The sequence below is a fragment of the Amphiprion ocellaris genome, chromosome 17 (assembly GCF_022539595.1).
Source record: "Amphiprion ocellaris isolate individual 3 ecotype Okinawa chromosome 17, ASM2253959v1, whole genome shotgun sequence".
Lineage (NCBI taxonomy): Eukaryota > Metazoa > Chordata > Actinopteri > Pomacentridae > Amphiprion > Amphiprion ocellaris.
The window spans coordinates 11,299,057-11,315,925 of NC_072782.1; the positions used below are offsets into that span (position 1 = coordinate 11,299,057).

At 36.5% G+C, this 16,869-nt stretch overlaps 1 protein-coding gene across 5 annotated transcripts in view; it reads left to right on the plus strand.

Moving 5' to 3' along the window:
- Positions 1–6,336, plus strand: part of rad23b (RAD23 homolog B, nucleotide excision repair protein) — an 88,723-nt gene extending 82,387 nt beyond the window's left edge. For 3 of the 5 annotated variants that reach the window (XM_055019380.1, XM_055019379.1, XM_055019383.1), the window contains 2 exons: positions 2,277–2,377; positions 4,228–6,336. The gene's annotated coding sequence lies outside the window, so the exon portion shown is untranslated. The remainder of the gene's footprint in view (positions 1–2,276; positions 2,378–4,227) is intronic. The other 2 variants (XM_055019381.1, XM_055019382.1) reach the window with 2 other exon arrangements.
- Positions 6,337–16,869: the final 10,533 nt, after the last annotated feature.

Here is a 16,869-nt window from a genome sequence, read left to right on the forward strand (position 1 = left end):
ATTCCTGTTTGATTTGCAGCGCTTTCAAAACCTCATATTTGTATCTAATATTTATAGCAATTCTATAAAGGTAAGAATTTAGTAATGGGACCATGTTTCCTACTGTTGCTGAAAAATAATGGCATGTTAAATTGTACTTTTAAGTCTTATAATGATCACAAATATTTGCTAGAACAAGCCAGGGTTCTGTTCAGTGTGCACATAGCAGGGACTCAGATGGGTGGCCCCGTCTGCTATTTTGTGGTGCCATCTAGTGACAATTTTGTGCAGGCAGATAGGCGGTTGTCACGGAAGCAATGCATCATGCAATGTCAGACTAGTATTTGAACTCAAGAAGAAAAAGTGGGTCAAGGCCACAAAACCACGAGTGCTATAAATACAGTGTATAAACCTAACACAATCTGTAAGACTATGAGAAAGTCCAGGTGAGAGAAAATCAAGCCCATCTGAGGGAACTGTAAAAAAAATAAAAAATAAACTGCTCAAGCAAAGAAATAGGCTGTTGATGACGGAATAGGTGTGTGAGATTTCTACGAGTGAAACCAGAATGACTGACACTATTGTTGAGTTGCTAGGTGGGAGTGGAGAAAAAAATAATAATATGATTTTAATAGGTATTGTGCAAGGTAAGGGTTAACCTGTGTAGTATCACCCCACAGTGTTAGTCATAGCCACTGGTTACTCCCTAATAACTATCACTTTGCGGGTGAAATTCATTCACCCAACCGTTGTATCTTGTATGACTCATTTACTGTGTTTCAAATAAAGTGGTCACATTATCAAGTCGGGCGACAACATATTTTGGTTACAGAACGGGGAAACAAACACCAAAGCTTCAGGGGGAAACCGGTGTTTACGCCTCTATTTTTTTCTGTTTCAAGTGTAAAAAAGAAGAACAGCAATAGAAAATACATAGAAGCTCGGTCCGTGTATTTATCTGGCAATTGGATTTTCCGTTCTGAAACGGGTATTGAAAAACAAAAAACGAGTGGTTATTTGATCTTCGTTTTAAAATACAAAAATTAAAATTGAAATACAAGGCGTTTTTCTTTTTCACAATCAAAAAGGGATGTACGAAATTTTAAAAATGCTTTGGTTTTCATTTTATATTTAGAATAACAAAAAAATAAAATCAGTAAGAGACAGAAACGAAAAAAGGTCAGTTTTTTTCATTTTCTGAGACCGGAAGTGGTCATCAGCAAGTGTGGACCAAACGACAACAAGATTCTCAGAGGGCGGAGCCAGAGAGCAGTGATTGGTCAAACCATAGATAATATAGAAGGCAGCGCGCTAGCGTATCTAGTCTATGTATATCTATGGTCGGCACGTCTGGTAGCATCTCTGGCTGCTGTTGACCTTGTTTTTGGAGTAAAACACGGTAAGAAGATAAGTACTTCTAACCAGTAGCGTTGTTTTGTTGTACGTTAAGTCAGCGACTTGTGAAGGGTTGTGTTTTGTCGTGTTTGAGCAGTTGGTCCGGACGCGTTAGCTAGCTAAGTGGCTAAGTTAGCTAGCGGGCTAATTAGCACAGGTGGCTAACTTACCGCTGAACACCTGTGTTAGTTGCTGTCGCAGGTGTCCGTAATTATTAGAATGACCTTCTCAACCTGTATTTCTCTGCTGTGTATTGTAGCTTTTAAAAAAGTTATTTTACTTTAAGGTTAACTGAAACCCATTCAGCTGCACTGAAGTTTAACATTCAGCTGGTTTGAATTAAACCGCGCTTAACATTGTGCAACATTACCTCTCTGAATCTCCATAATTTCATTAAATTCCTTCTCTCTTCTACTGCTCAAGTTCAGTCCAGTATATAAAGTGACATTAATAGTGAATAAACTAACAACCAGCCATTGTATTTATTTATTATTGCATGTATTTGTAGTAAAACATGAGTTGAAACATCCTACTTTTGGATCTAGAACTGCACAAGCCGTTCATTTTCAGTCACCTGATGAGTTAAACTCTCCTTTTTATGTGAGGTTGAAGCAGAAAGTCTGAGTTAACAAAGAAAGTTGTTTATAATTTGCGATACCTGCTATCTCTGACTGAGGCTTTAGTTTCTGTTGAGCTGATTTACATGTAGAAACTTTGTTCGGGAAGATTTCTCAGTAGCTCAGAGGACAGGCTGCTTTTTACACAACCTTGTAAGAGAATGTCTGTCAATGCTTTCAGCAGAATTTAGAAACACAACACTTCCTAAACAGATGTTTTGAAGCTGTGAGGTTAAATGTTTGAGAGTATATCAGTGTGTTTGTTTGTGGTCTTTCTGTTTCTAGGTGGAAGCTGAATTAGTGAGGATGACTCCTGTTCCTGTCATCTCTAAGCTCCTCACACATCTTTACCTGCACATGAGGAAAATCACTCCTGTAGAATGCAGGTATGTTTGTCATTATTATAAAAAGATGTTGCCTGGTGACCTGTCAGAAACCCATTATACAGAGTCAGCCAAAATAATGTTTACACACATCAGGAAAAGAAAAACTTGCATAAATATTTCAATACCAAATTTATTCAGACATCACGAGATTAATAAAAGTTATCTTTGGCCTCTACAATTACAAGAGGTGCTCAGAGTGGTGGCCACTGGCTTCCAGACATTTCTGTTGTGTTGTAGACGTCACTTGTTGATGCTCCATTCATGAGGGTAGCGCCATCTGTTGGGAAAACATCGTACAACAGGACACAGAGTTATCATGATTTGATCAAACTTAGAAAGAGGAATCTATATGTATAGAAGTACTTATACAAATGAAATATTTATAAAAGTTTTTCTTTTCCTGATGTGTGTACATTATTTTGGCTGATTCTGAACTTAATGAGAACAAAACTGTCATTTAATTGTTGCTCTGAAAGCTTCTTTAGTGAAAACCAGCTGGTGTTCTGCTTTGAAACAAACTGCTGTTGAGGTCTGTGTTTTTAAGTTTAACCCCACAGTTTCTGAATGAACTGATTGTTTTTTTCCTGATCAATGTGGACGTTATAATTGATGGTAACATTTACTGATCATGTAATCAGCATGAAAATATAACAGTATAACATTATGACCACCTGACTAATACTGTGTTGGTCCCTTTATGCTGCTAAAACTCCTCTGACCCAGTGGTTCATCAGAACCTCTGGGGATGTCCTGTGGATTCTGTGGATCCTGTGGGTTGCAGGGTGGGTCCTACCTAGACCAGGCTGATCCTGGACCATCCCACAGATGCTCAATCAGATCTGGATGTGAGGAGTGTGGAACCCAGGTGAACAGCTTAGCTCTGTCGTGTTCCTTGGACCACTCCTGAGGAGTTTTAGTTTGTCCTGCTGAGGGTGGCAGCTGGCATCAAGGACTGCTGTTGCCATGGAGACTAGGGGGTTGTTTGTCTTGCAGTGTTTAGGTGGTGGTACATGTCAAACATCCACATGAGCGTCAAGGTTTCCCAGCAGAACGTTACATTAGAACAAGATGATGGATGTTGTTCTCTTCAGCTGTCAGTGGTCAGAATGTTGTGGCTGATTGGTGGATCTGTCTGCCTTTACTCTGACATCCAGAGTTATACAAAAGTGTAGTATGTGTGCAGTGCAGAAGAGATTTACTTTATTCTATGCAGTTTTTTTTTTTTTTTTTTTTAAAGGAAGAGCATTTTTTTTATCCACCTGAATAAAGACCCAATCTTTCCCTTCAAAAGATAGTTAATAATTACTATGGCTTCTATAGTGGCCCCATCAGAGAAAATCATATCCATATACAGATTTTTATTAATTCCAGGGCTGGTTCAGTAAAGATTATAATAATAACTACATCAGATAATTATTGGTCGCAGTTGGAATTTTGCAGCCTGAGAGATGGTTGAGAAGGTTTGCAGTTCTTGTTTTAGCAAAATATGTTATAATAGAAGATCTTTATTGTCATTGTACATGAAATTATCTGCAAACCAGCAAAGTGTATCAGTCTGAGGTATCTAAAAATAAACAAGTAAAGAAAAATGCTTCTAAAGCCAATAATAAACAGAATATTTTGAGGGAATATTCTAAAAAGGAATGAAAAGCTCCATTCTCACTCCTCTCAGGATAAACAGTCATTAAAATTGACTTTAAATTTAGCTTCAACACAAGATAAAAACATTTACTTTCATTACTGATGTCAAGTTTCAATAAAGTTCATGCTACTTTTATAAAATGATGAAAGTGAATAAATTGTATTTCTGTGATCTGTGTTTGATTTCTGTCTTTTCTCCTGTCATCCAGATGTTCAGAGGGAGATGATGCCACATCTGGTCCAGCTGATGGAAGGTCTTGAAGTTCTCTGACTGGCCTGGACTGAAGATGGTCGTCTCACTGGATTTAAGGTTCAGATGCTCAGTAACAAACTCCACCAATGAGCCAACAGGGAAGCTTTAGGTTTATTAAATGTTGCTATGAAGGTTTCGCTGTTTTTCTTTGTGAATGCAATGTGCTCCAACTGAAACTTGAAGTAGAACTTAGAAGTAAATCCTTCCATCTGAAAGGATTTAGTTGCATTGATAACCTCATAACATTCTAATTTTTATTCCAGTCTTGGTTGGAAATAGAATCTCTGTATTGATTTAGGTAAAAACTGAACTTCACAGCATGTTGAAGCAAAACAACCAGATGAAAACTGTGATGGTGTTGGATTGTCAGACCGTAATGTTGCAGCTCAAAGCAGCTTTTCTATCTCAGTTCATTCTGACATTCAGCTATGAATCAACACAGCAGATGGTGATCCATGCTGTGGAAGTCTCACATCTCCTGATTTAATGGAGCTGCTTTGCACTTTTTACACTGTTTATTCACCAACACTTTATTTAATAAAAGTCCCATCTAGTTTTCATGAGGAATGTGATGTTTTAATTTCTCTGTGAATAACTGCAGTCTAATGCAACAGCTGGAGTTGTAACATCTGTCCTGATATTGATCATGAAGTATTGATCAGAATACTTATGGTTAGCAGTCATTCCTGAAGTTTTACATTAAAATCTTTACTTGTGTTGTGAACTTTGGTGAGAAGCAGAAACTTTAGCGTTGCCATGGATACATGAGTGTTAAATTCTGTCCATGTTTCCATTTTGGGAAATGCAGTCCAGTTCCAGAATGTGGAGGAATTTAGTCTCACAATCACAGACAACAAATATTATCTGAAAGTTGGGTTATTGTTGTTTATCAGCACAATACAAAAAGATTAATTTTAGAAATTTCCAGTTAAGACTCTAGAATATCATGATTTATGTAAATTTAACTCAATAATATGAATGTTCAGGTTAAGATTGTACAGTGATATTTATTATGTAAGTTTAGCTGATTAAAGTTTATGACTGCACAAAAATATTATTTAAATTTACATCATTATTATAATATTTAGGGTCAGACCCTACAGTATTGAGATTAAGAAATCAAATATTCTATAAAATGTAAATACACTGAACTCATTTGGATATATTTAAGTGAGACTCTACAATATTATTTGACACAAATCTATCTAAATCAAAATTTTAGTTATTTTTATTCCAAACATTTACTGGACTGATTTAAATATTAAAATCACTCCTTTCTAATCCTCTGCTGTACGTTCAAACCTGAGGCCTTAAATAGAAACACACAAGTATCTGATTGAAGGAACTTCTGCAGAGTCCTGGTTCCAGAACATGATGATAGAATTATAAACAAACTTTAACAAAAGCTGCCTGAGAGTTTACAGGTTTTTATGTTAGATTTCTTCAGTAATTTAATGAGCGTTATCAGCAAAAATCAAGTGTTCATTTGATGAACTTCATTTCCTAAAACATCCAGAATTGGAGCTCATATCTTTGGCAGCTGTAAAGTTTCTGCTCCTTCAAAGTTCACAACACAATGAATGAATTCCTAAAACACTCTCAATGCTGGAGAGCATTTGTGATGCTGAAGCAGTGACCAGTTTTTCTGTTTCTTCTCTGGAGATGCACAATGAGGGACGTCTGCAGAGACTGAGAAAGAGTCTCACCACATCCTGACATGAGGAAAAAGACTTTATTGAAGACTACAATGAGAAAAACTATCAGATAGCAGACGGCTGCATTCAAGGTGAGCTCTGAACATTTGATCTGGAACAGGAATTCAATAACGGCAGCATGAGCTTCATTTCAGTCTGTAGCTGCTGAATTCATGGATGAATCATCTGGCACTAGAGAGGAAGACCATCAAACATCCACGTCAGCTGATGGAGGTCCAAGAGTCTCACCCAACAAACAACCTACAGAGTGAAGACCTCAAATCTGATTGGACGGCCTCCTATTCAGCCACGTGTGAACAAATGCCTCTAAGCTGATTTGTTTTCTAAAATAAATCTAGTTTGAGTCCTAATCTATGCCTGTGTGTTTGCTTCTTTACACTGCTGTTAACAGTTTAGGCTGTTAGATTGTTCCAGATAAGACAAGTACAAGATTCTTCAGAGCCGTTCTACCACGAGCCTGACAGGAAGAACTCCAACAGCTACTGAATGTTCCTGTGGTTCCCTCAAGGCTACAGGAGGAGCCCTATGAGGACGAGCCGGTCCACCTGATGGAGGCCAGTCGCTGTGGTTCAAAGCCAACACCGACTACGTGGACTTCTACTGGACCACATGGAGGCCTTCAAACCGGACCAACAAGTTCAGCGACTCCCCGACTCGTGGGTCTGAGGACGCCGCCGAGCCTCGGTCCAGCCGGCCTCCTGTCTGTGGGATGTTTGAGTGCTGAGAGGTTTTTGGATGGATGTGAACATGTCTGTGTTTAAACAGCAGCTTTGGACTCAGTAACGCTGGGAAAAACCAAGAGCTCCTTTATTTGTGACTTCCACTAAAAAAAAGATGAAAATAACCTTTTAAACCTTTTAGGTAAATGTTCCAGGATGTTGGGTAGAATATACCATCAGATCAACCTTTTAGGTCTACATTGGAAGATTTTAGAGTAGAATATTACTCCAAACCATCCTTTAGGTCTACATTTAAGGTGGAATACTACTTTACACCAAGATTTTTTTGGTCTACATTGAAGGATTTTAGGTGGAATATTCCTTTGAACGAACTTTTTAAATTTATGTTCAAGGATGTTGGGTGGAATATACCATCAGACCAACCTCCAAGGTCTATAGTAGTGAATTTTGGGTGGAATATACCATTAAACTCACCTTTTAGGTCTACATTGGAGGATTTTAGGTGGAATTTTCTTCCAAACCGTCTTTTACTCTACATTTAAGGATGTTTAGGATGGTATATTCTTCCAAACCAACTTCTCAGGTCTACATTTCAGGTGGAATATTCCTCCATACTAACTTGTTTGGTCTACACTGAAGGATTTTTTCTAAACCACCCTTCCGGGTCTATATTTGAGGTTTTAGGTGGAATATTCCTTTTAACCAGCCCCTCAGGTCTCTGAGAATTTTGGATGGAATACTTGGTTAAAGCAACATTTTAGGTGCATGTCCAGGGATTTTTGGTGGAATGTTCCTTTAAGGTGGATGTTTGAGGACCTTGTAGGTGGAATACTTCCTGAAACCAACCTTTAAGGTCAACATTCAAAGATTTAAGGTGGAATATTCCTTTAAACCAACCTAAATTTCATGTTGTGATCATTATCAAGTGAGAAACCTCAATCCAGATTCCTCATAATGACATTTGAGATTTATGCTGCTGTTATTTGTTTAGTCCAGACTAAATGACAGAAATCCACAACTGTAATTTTATTTCAGGACTCTGTTATTAAATGTCAAAACAATCCATGTGACTCTAAAAACTCAACAGCTGTACAAACTCTAAGATTAAACTCTCCACAAGGATCCAAAATAAGTTGGACTTCTACATGAGAGCTTTAATTATTCTTCATCTACTTCCTGAAAAGTTTGGTCAATAAAAAAAGAGAGAAACTAATATTTTCAGCTGAACTAAAGACAGACTTTGTGATTTTTCTGCTCACATGTTTTGTTGTTCTAAACCTACTCTTTCAAATAAATAGCTGCCTAACCCCCTGAAAACCAGCGTTTGTCCTGTTTTTGTGTTGCTCTCGGCGACCCTAGACAGCCGGGTCATAATGTTTTTGAGCAACACACCACACTATGACGTTTTTGCAATGAGGGTTCTACTACGGAACCAGTTTGACATGTTCAGGCGTTCTTTGTGAAAACTCAGAGATTTCAGGTAACAGAAGGTGGTTTTCAACTTTCTTTGTTAACTTTCTGCTTCAACTTTAAATTAAATTTCCTTCACTAACCCAGCCCTCTGGACTTCCAGTAAGCTGTGTTCCTATTGGCTGTCCAGGTGGCTGCTTGGTATTATCAGGAACACCTGAGCAGCTAAGTGTCTTCCTGCTTTATTTAGCTGTAGCCAAACATTTCCTCTGCTTCTCTTCACCACCGAACCGGGTTTGGCTCCATTGCTTTAGTTTGTTCTTTAGGCGTTGGCTTGTAGCTTCCAGCAGTAAAATCGTCTTTAATGTGTTTCTTGGTGTGTTTTAGGGCTTTGTACCAGATAGTTGTCTTGGTACATGTGGTTCTTTAGCCACAGTTCGCACATGGTGCTAATGTGTGCAGTGATTAGTGGATTTAGTGCAGCTGAGTTGTGTCTTTATCTTGGCTGTAGTGAGTCTTTAGAGGTTTTTGGTCAGACACATTCTGTATTCTTGTTTGAGAACCAACGTTGGTTGTCCAGAAGGTAAGAGTTCCTGTCCTGATTCTGTTTAAAGAGGTTCTCTGCAGGACATTTTAGCATTTGGGTTGTGCTAGTTTGGTTTTTGTACTGTTTCATTTGGACAACTATCTTGAGGCCCCTCCATGTGGTTTAGTGAGGTTTTCTGGAACAGTTCTACAAAGCAACCTGCAGCAGAAGAGACTTTGAGAGTTTTTAGGAAGTTCTGGAGAGCAGACTTTAGAGCAGCAGAAACCTTTGTCAGCAGTTTGAGCAGGAGAAGGTGATCTTCAGAGTAGAAATGAGGAGAAGGAAACCTTCTTGACCCGTGTGGTGAGGTCCTGTACCAAGAGTTTGAGCAGGTTGTCAAGAGTCTGTAGTTCTTTGGTCTGAAAGCACAAGAAGAGTCGACTCATTAAAGGAGAAAACAGGAGATATTGTTGGTTCTTCTGTCGCTCTGCAGTTTCCAGTTTCCTTAGACTGAATATCAAGTTTATATTTTAAATAATTTCCCATGTGAGCCCAAGAAGACTTCAATAAACTCCCTCCAGCCCCTGGACACAACACATTTTATTACCATGTTAAATCTTTTTTTTAAAATGTTATTGAGTTTTAATCATAGTTTTAGCATAGTTTTTTCTCTTTGCTTGTTTAGTTTTGTCATTTGTGTGAAAGGTGTTAAACAAATAAAGCTGAGTTGATAAACTGAATAATTGACTAACTCATGATTGTGACAACAGAAGTATTTTCATTGTGATTTAAGGGTTTGTTTCATTTTTAAGGTTGGGGTTAAAATCTTGACAGAAAAAAAATTAAAGAAATAAACTACATTAAAAAAGCAATTAAATCAAAGGAAAAAAGCATTTGATACAATAAAACTATTAAAAGTTTTATTATTAAAAAGTATTTTTTAAATGTTTAATTATCGAAAATATTTTATCTGTAATTTTTAATATTTGTATTTTAAAAATTTTGTTTAATTTCATAATTACATGTATTTATCTTGTTTAATTATCTAATTCAATATTTTGTCTGTAATATAATTTAATTGTATTTAATGTTTAACATATTAAACAGACAAAATATTGAATTAGATAATTAAACAAGATACAATACATGTAATTATGAAATTAAACAAAATTTTTAAAATACAAATATTAAAAATTACAGATAAAATATTTTCGATAATTAAACATTTAAAAAATACAATTAAACAAGAATATTAAACATTTAAAAAATGTAAAGACATTTAATTAGATTATTAACCTTTAAAAGACAAAACATTTATATTTTTTAAATGAAAGTTGTCTTTAATTAGAAAATTAAATCTTAAAGACAATAAAACTTTAACATAGGAATTCAACAGAAAATACAATGAAGCATTTAAAAAGAAAATTAAACATTAGAAGGTGGTAAAAACATTAAAAAAGAAAACCTTAAAGATTTAATCGAAAAATTAAACATTGGGAAAGAAAAAGCAAATTTTCAAAAACAAGCGATAAAAACATTTGAAAAAACAACATAAACATTAAAAAGACAAAACCTTTGGAAATCAAATCAGACATTAGAAAAGAATAAAAGGTGAGAAAAGAGCAAAACTAAACATTTAAGAAGAATCAAACTAAAGACAAAACATTTGAAAAGACACCAGTTAGACTTTAGAAGATCAAATTAAACAGAAGAGACAATAAAACGATCAAAAAGAGCAAAAACAGATAAAGTCTAGTCTGAAATGAAAACATCAAGTTGTTTCTTCAAACATTTCCTCTTTCTATGTTCTTGGTTTGATTGTGGACAGATTTACTAAGAACTCATTTCAGAAAACTGCTTTCCAGATAAAGTCTACTAGTAGTTGAAGGCATTGATCAAACTAATGTTACCTTCTGATCTCCACAAACTTTACTGTTCAGTGAAGAGAATCAAAGTTTGTTGAGGATTTCTAAAAAACCCACAGGTGAAGGTCTGAGAAGAACTCAGATGGATGGTCTAAATGTGAAATCAAGACTCATGGTCACAAGTTTTAAGGCTTCTGTTAACCAGAAAGTTCAAACTAACAGAGAAGTACTGAGAAACTTTTAAAATTTCAGTCCTCAGACTGTCTGAAGGTTCAAACTAACAGAGAACTACTCAGGAACTTAGAAGATATCAGTCCTTGGACTGTCTGAAGGTTCAAACTAACAGAGAACTACTGTGGGACTTAGAAAATTTCAGCCCTCAGACTGTGTGAAAGCTCAGGTCCTGAGGACTCGGGAGGTGTGGAGGCTTGGAAAGTCTTGGAACTGAGGGTTCAACCTCCAGCACAAAGGCTGAAGTCCAACCTCCTGAGAAAAACCGGTCGAGTATGAGACTCGAGTTTAAAAAAACTCGAAAAACGACAAAAATAGATGATAAATGCGCAAAAAAAAGAAGAATTTGTATCTGAGCGAGTAGCTCAGGAGGATAAGAAGAGGACTCACCGACTGGAAGGTCGCAGGTTCAAGACCCGCCACCGGCCTTTTTCTTTCTTTGTCTTTGTCAGGATTTTGTTAAAACTTAAGAAGGGTCTGGTCTTGAACCAGCGACCTGCAGCTTCCATAGGCAAATCCTTAACTCACTGAGCTACAGATCAGATACAAGAAATAAATTCGTCGTCCCTTTGGCATCGTAGTTCATGAAGTGACCACATGGGTGGAGCCAGCGGAGCGGTGAGTCTGGGTGGAAGTCAGGGCGGAGAGTAGGCGGGTAGGTGGGTGGCGGCCTCCCCCTCTACTCCCCCACCTCCCCCCACCACCCACCACACCTTTCCCCCGCCCCGACGAGTTCTTCGAGTCTCCACGAGTTCTTCGAGGTCTCGACGGTTTTCCCCGAGTTTCTGGAGTTTCCACAGGTCGGAGGCAGAACAAGTCTGTCATGAAGAGGTGTTGGAGTCGGCCTAGGATGGACTGACTTTTTACAGCGACTGGAAGACCACTAGAAGAGCAGGTCTTTAACCACCATTCATAAAATCCATGGAGTCTGTTCCAGAGAAATAAAGGGAGATCAACTTTTATCAACCTCCATCCAGATGTTCAACTTGATATCTTTACTTGGAGATTTTTAGCACCACGAATCTTTAGTATCACACTTTATTATCACTTATTAGGACTTTAATGGAATCCACCAGCAGATTTACTTTTTGTTGACAAACTTTATTCTTGTCGTCGTGGGACTGCAGTATTTTAAACTGTTCCTTCTATGTGACCTCATGTTTGTTAGTTTTAGTGGAGAATATTTTTTTAGTTTTCAATTAGTCTCTTAAAAAACAAATAAATTGGATTAGTCAAGAGGTTTAAATTTCTTACTTTGTCATATTTTAAATATGACAAAAAAATAAAAATAAAGCGTCTTGAGACAATTTGACCTGTAATTGGCGTTATATAAATAAAACTGAATTTAAATTGTATGTATCTTGTAATGTTGGAGTAATTGAGCCATATATGTTGGAAAACAAATTTTCTTTGTCCATTAATCTGTTGTTTTCTCCACTAATTCATTTCTTGTTTTGGTTTATAAAATGTCAAACCCAAATATATTCAGTTTACTGTCATAAAAACCAAAAAGATTTACATTCATGATGCAGGAATCAGGCAGTTTTTCACTTTTTATCTTAGTTTAGTCAGAAAGATAGTTGATAATGTGTGAATTGTTGCAGCTTGTGAGCCGTAGAAGGTTTTACTCTTTGGGGCCGAGTGTCAAAAAACATTTAGAAACCAACATCAACAAAACACTCAACAAAGATTTGAACATCATTAAAGGGAAATCCAACTTTTGCATGACAATGTCTAATTAAAGGACATTTATTTCCAACGTAAATGTGTGATATTCATCCTCTGGAGCTTTCTCTTCACATCGTCTTCCACCTGGACTGCTTTGGTCGGAAGCATGTGCAACAAACATTTGAAAAACTGCACTTTAACATCAATGAATGACACTGAAGTTTAATCTCTTCATAAATGAGACTGAGTCTGGATGTGCTGCTCTGTCATTAACTCCTAAGTTTAGGGAAAGTTCAAACAAAAGAGGACAGTTCAGATGAGACTTGAGAATGAGCTAATTCTGAACAAACATCTCAGACTTTCTGAGCTTCAGCACCTCCAGCAAGATATTTTAACAACAAGCAACTCAAGAGATCCAGAAGTTGGAGAGAGTTAGCTTTAGCTGAGCCAAAGAACATGTGGGACGCTAACCTAGCAAACATTTCAGACTTTTCTCTGTGAATTCTGAGAAATAATTTCCTATTTAATGACAGAGCTACACATCTTAACTCAGTCTCATTAAAACAGACTCTAATTCAGTGTCATCCATCCATATTAAAGTGCAGTTACCCAAAATGTTTGTTGCATGAGCTCCAACAAAACCTGTCCAGGTTGAAGGCCACTTTGACAAACAGGAAGTGGATGATTCCAACCAGATTTATAGAAGGGGGAACCGGACTGTACTAAGTGTGGTGGAGTATAGAGGGGTGTTTTGTGGGTTTTTAAGGCTGATAATGATTATTAGTGAGACAACTGGAGTAGATATTCATTTGCAGTAAATGAAAGTATTTAAAATCTTGGAGTTAAACTTACAAGAAACCAAACTAACATGAAACTTTGTTGATACGTTTTTGTTTTGTTTACAGATGTTAAGTTACCAAACGGTTGAGAAAAATTATTTTACCCTTTTAAATCTTTTTTTTTTTACATTTCAAATGACACATTTGTGTTCAGCAACTCCTTAGGCACCATAATATGTCAAAAGTGTTACTTTATCTTTCATCATATGGCACATTTTTACAAGATGTTGAAAAATCGCTTTTTTTTTTGACATAGTATACTATGGCGTTTTTTTTTGAGCCAAAATTCATGATGATTTTTTTTTCAAAGAAAACCTTTCTGGAGTGTTTTTCACGGCCTCCTTTACATTATTTCATCATATGGCACGTTTTTACAACATGTTATAAAATCGCATATTTTTTTCGACATAGTATACTATGACGTTTTTTTGCACCAAAATTCATGATAATTTTTTTTCATAGAAAACCTTTCTGCAGTGTTTTTCACGGCCTCTTTTACATTATTTCATCATATGGCATGTTTTTAGAACATGTTGAAGAATGACATTTTTTTTTCGACATACTATGGCGTTTTTTTGTGCCAAAATTCATGATTTTTTTTCAAAGAAAACCTTTCTGGAGGGTTTTTACGGCCTCCTTTACATTATTTCATCATATGGCATGTTTTTACAACATGTTGAAGAATGACATTTTTTTTCGACATACTATGGCGCTTTTTTGCGCCAAAATTCCTGATGATTTTTTTTTTCAAAGAAAACCTTTCTGGAATGTTTTTTACAGCATGCTTTGCATTATTTCATCATATGGCATGTTTTTACCACATGATGAAAAATCGCATTTTTTTTTAAGACATAGTATACTATGGCGTTCTTTTGCGCCAAAATTCATGATGATTATTTTTTCAAAGAAAACCTTTCTGGAGTGTTTTTCACAGCCTCCTTTACATTATTTCATCATATGGCACGGTTTTACAACATGTTGAAAAATCTCATTTTTTTTTTCCGACATACTGTGGCGTTTTTTTGCGCCAAAATTCATGATAATTTTTTTTTCAAAGAAAACCTTTCTGGAGTGTTTTTCACGGCCTCCTTTACATTATTTCATCATATGGCACGTTTTTTACAACATGTTGAAAAACCTTTTTTTTTTTTTTCGACTCAGCTGCATGTCTTCATCCACCCGGCCTCCGTTGACTCGTCCCGCCTGCCGTCTCTGGAGCTGAAGCTGGATTGGAACAGACCAAAGTACAGTCCAATCACGATGCCAGCTGCCTCTCAAAAGGCTCCTTCATCTGGCGGGTGGCGGCACTTCTTCTGAGGGGAAGCTGAGCTGGCCGGGCAGAACTTTGGAGATGTGTTCCAGTGGTTGGTGGATGTGTGGGGAGATAGAGAGGGACCTTTGAATTGTTCACAAAGGAAAACAGGGAACCCATTGGTAGTTTTAGTTTAGGATGCTACTGCGGTGTGTTTTTTGGTTTTAAGAGGTGAACAGGAAGAGTTGTTTTTGTATTGATTATCTTTTACTTAGTTCATGGTTGGAATGTCCATCAATGTCAACGTGAAGTTCACTTTTAGTTCTGTTTATTTCTTCTTATTTTACTAACACCCATTTGCTTTTAACCCCCTCACATGTTGTGCTGTTGTAAACTTCCTCTTTCAAATAAATACTCGTCTAACCCTCTGGAAACCAGCGTTTGGACTGTTTTTCTGTTGCTCCTCACCTACTTCAGACAGCCAGGACATAACGTTTTGTGGACTAAAGGCTAAACTATGACGTTTTCAGAGCGACATGCTACACTATGACGTTTTTAGACCAAAGGCTATACTATGACGTTTTTAGAGTGACATGCTATACTATGACGTTTTTAGAGCGACATGCTATACTATGACGTTTTTAGAGCGACATGCTATGCTATGACGTTTTTTGAGCGACATGCTATACTATGACGCTTTTAGAGCAACATGCTATACTATGATGTTATAAGAGTGACATGCTACACTATGACAGATCACAGCCTGCTTTACATTATTTCATCATATGGCATGTTTTTACAACATGTTGAAAAATCACTTTTTTTTCGACATAGTATACTATGGCGTCTTTTTTTGCGCCAAAATTCATGATGATTTTTTTTTCAAAGAGAACCTTACCATAGTGTTTTTCACGGCCTCCTTTACATTATTTCATCATATGGCACGTTTTTACAACATGTTGAAAAATCGCATTTTTTTTCTGACATAGTATACTATGGTGTTTTTTTTGCGCCAAAATTCATGCTGATTTTTTTTTTCAAAGAAAACCTTTCTGGAGTGTTTTTCACGGCCTCCTTTACATTATTTCATCATATGGCACGTTTTTACAACATGTTGAAAAATCACTTTTTTTTCGACATAGTATACTATGGCGTTTTTTTTGCGCCAAAATTCATGATGATTTTTTTTTCAAAGAGAACCTTTCTGGAGTGTTTTTCACGGCCTCCTTTACATTATTTCATCATATGGCATGTGTTTACAACATGTTGAAGAATGACATTTTTTTTTCGACATACTATGGCGTTTTTTTGCACAAAAAATCATGATGATTTTTTTTTTCAAAGAAAATCTTTCTGGAGTGTTTTTTTTACAGCGTGCTTTGCATTATTTCATGCTATACTATGACATTTTTTGAGTGACATGCTATACTATGATGTTTTTAGAGCGACATGCCATACTATGACATTTTTAGAGCAACATGCTATACTATGATGATTTTAGAGTGACATGCCATACTATGACATTTTTAGAGCGACATGCTATACGATGATGTTTGTTGGACCAAAGGCAAGACTGACATTTTTAGAGCGACATGCTATACTATGACGTTTTTAGAGCAACATGCTATACTATGATGATTTTAGAGTAACATGCTATACTATGACGTTTTTAGAGCGACATGTTAAACTCCGACGTTTTTAGAGCGACATGCTATACTATGACGTTTTTAGAGCGACATGCTATGCTATGACGTTTTTTGAGCAACATGCCATACTATGACATTTTTAGAGCAACATGCTATACTATGATGATTTTAGAGTGACATGCCATACTATGACATTTTTAGAGCGACATGCTATACGATGATGTTTGTTGGACCAAAGGCTAGACTGACATTTTTAGAGCGACATGCTATACTATGATGATTTTAGAGTAACATGCTATACTATGACGTTTTTAGAGCAACATGCTATACTATGATGATTTTAGAGTAACATGCTATACTATGACGTTTTTAGACCGACATGTTAAAGTCCGACGTTTTTAGAGCGACATGCTATACTATGACGTTTTTAGAGCGACATGCTATGCTATGACGTTTTTTGAGCGACATGCTATACTATGACATTTTTAGAGCGACATTCTATATTATGACGCTTTTAGAGCAACATGCTATACTATGATGTTATAAGAGTGACATGCTACACTATGACAGATCACAGCCTGCTTTACATTATTTCATCATATGACATGTTTTTACAACATGTTGAAAAATGACATTTTTCGACATAGTATACTATGGCATCTTTTTTGCGCCAAAATTCATGATGATTTTTTTTTCAAAGAAAACCTTTCTGGAGTGCTTTTCACGGCCTCCTTTACATTATTTCATCATATGGCACGTTTTTACA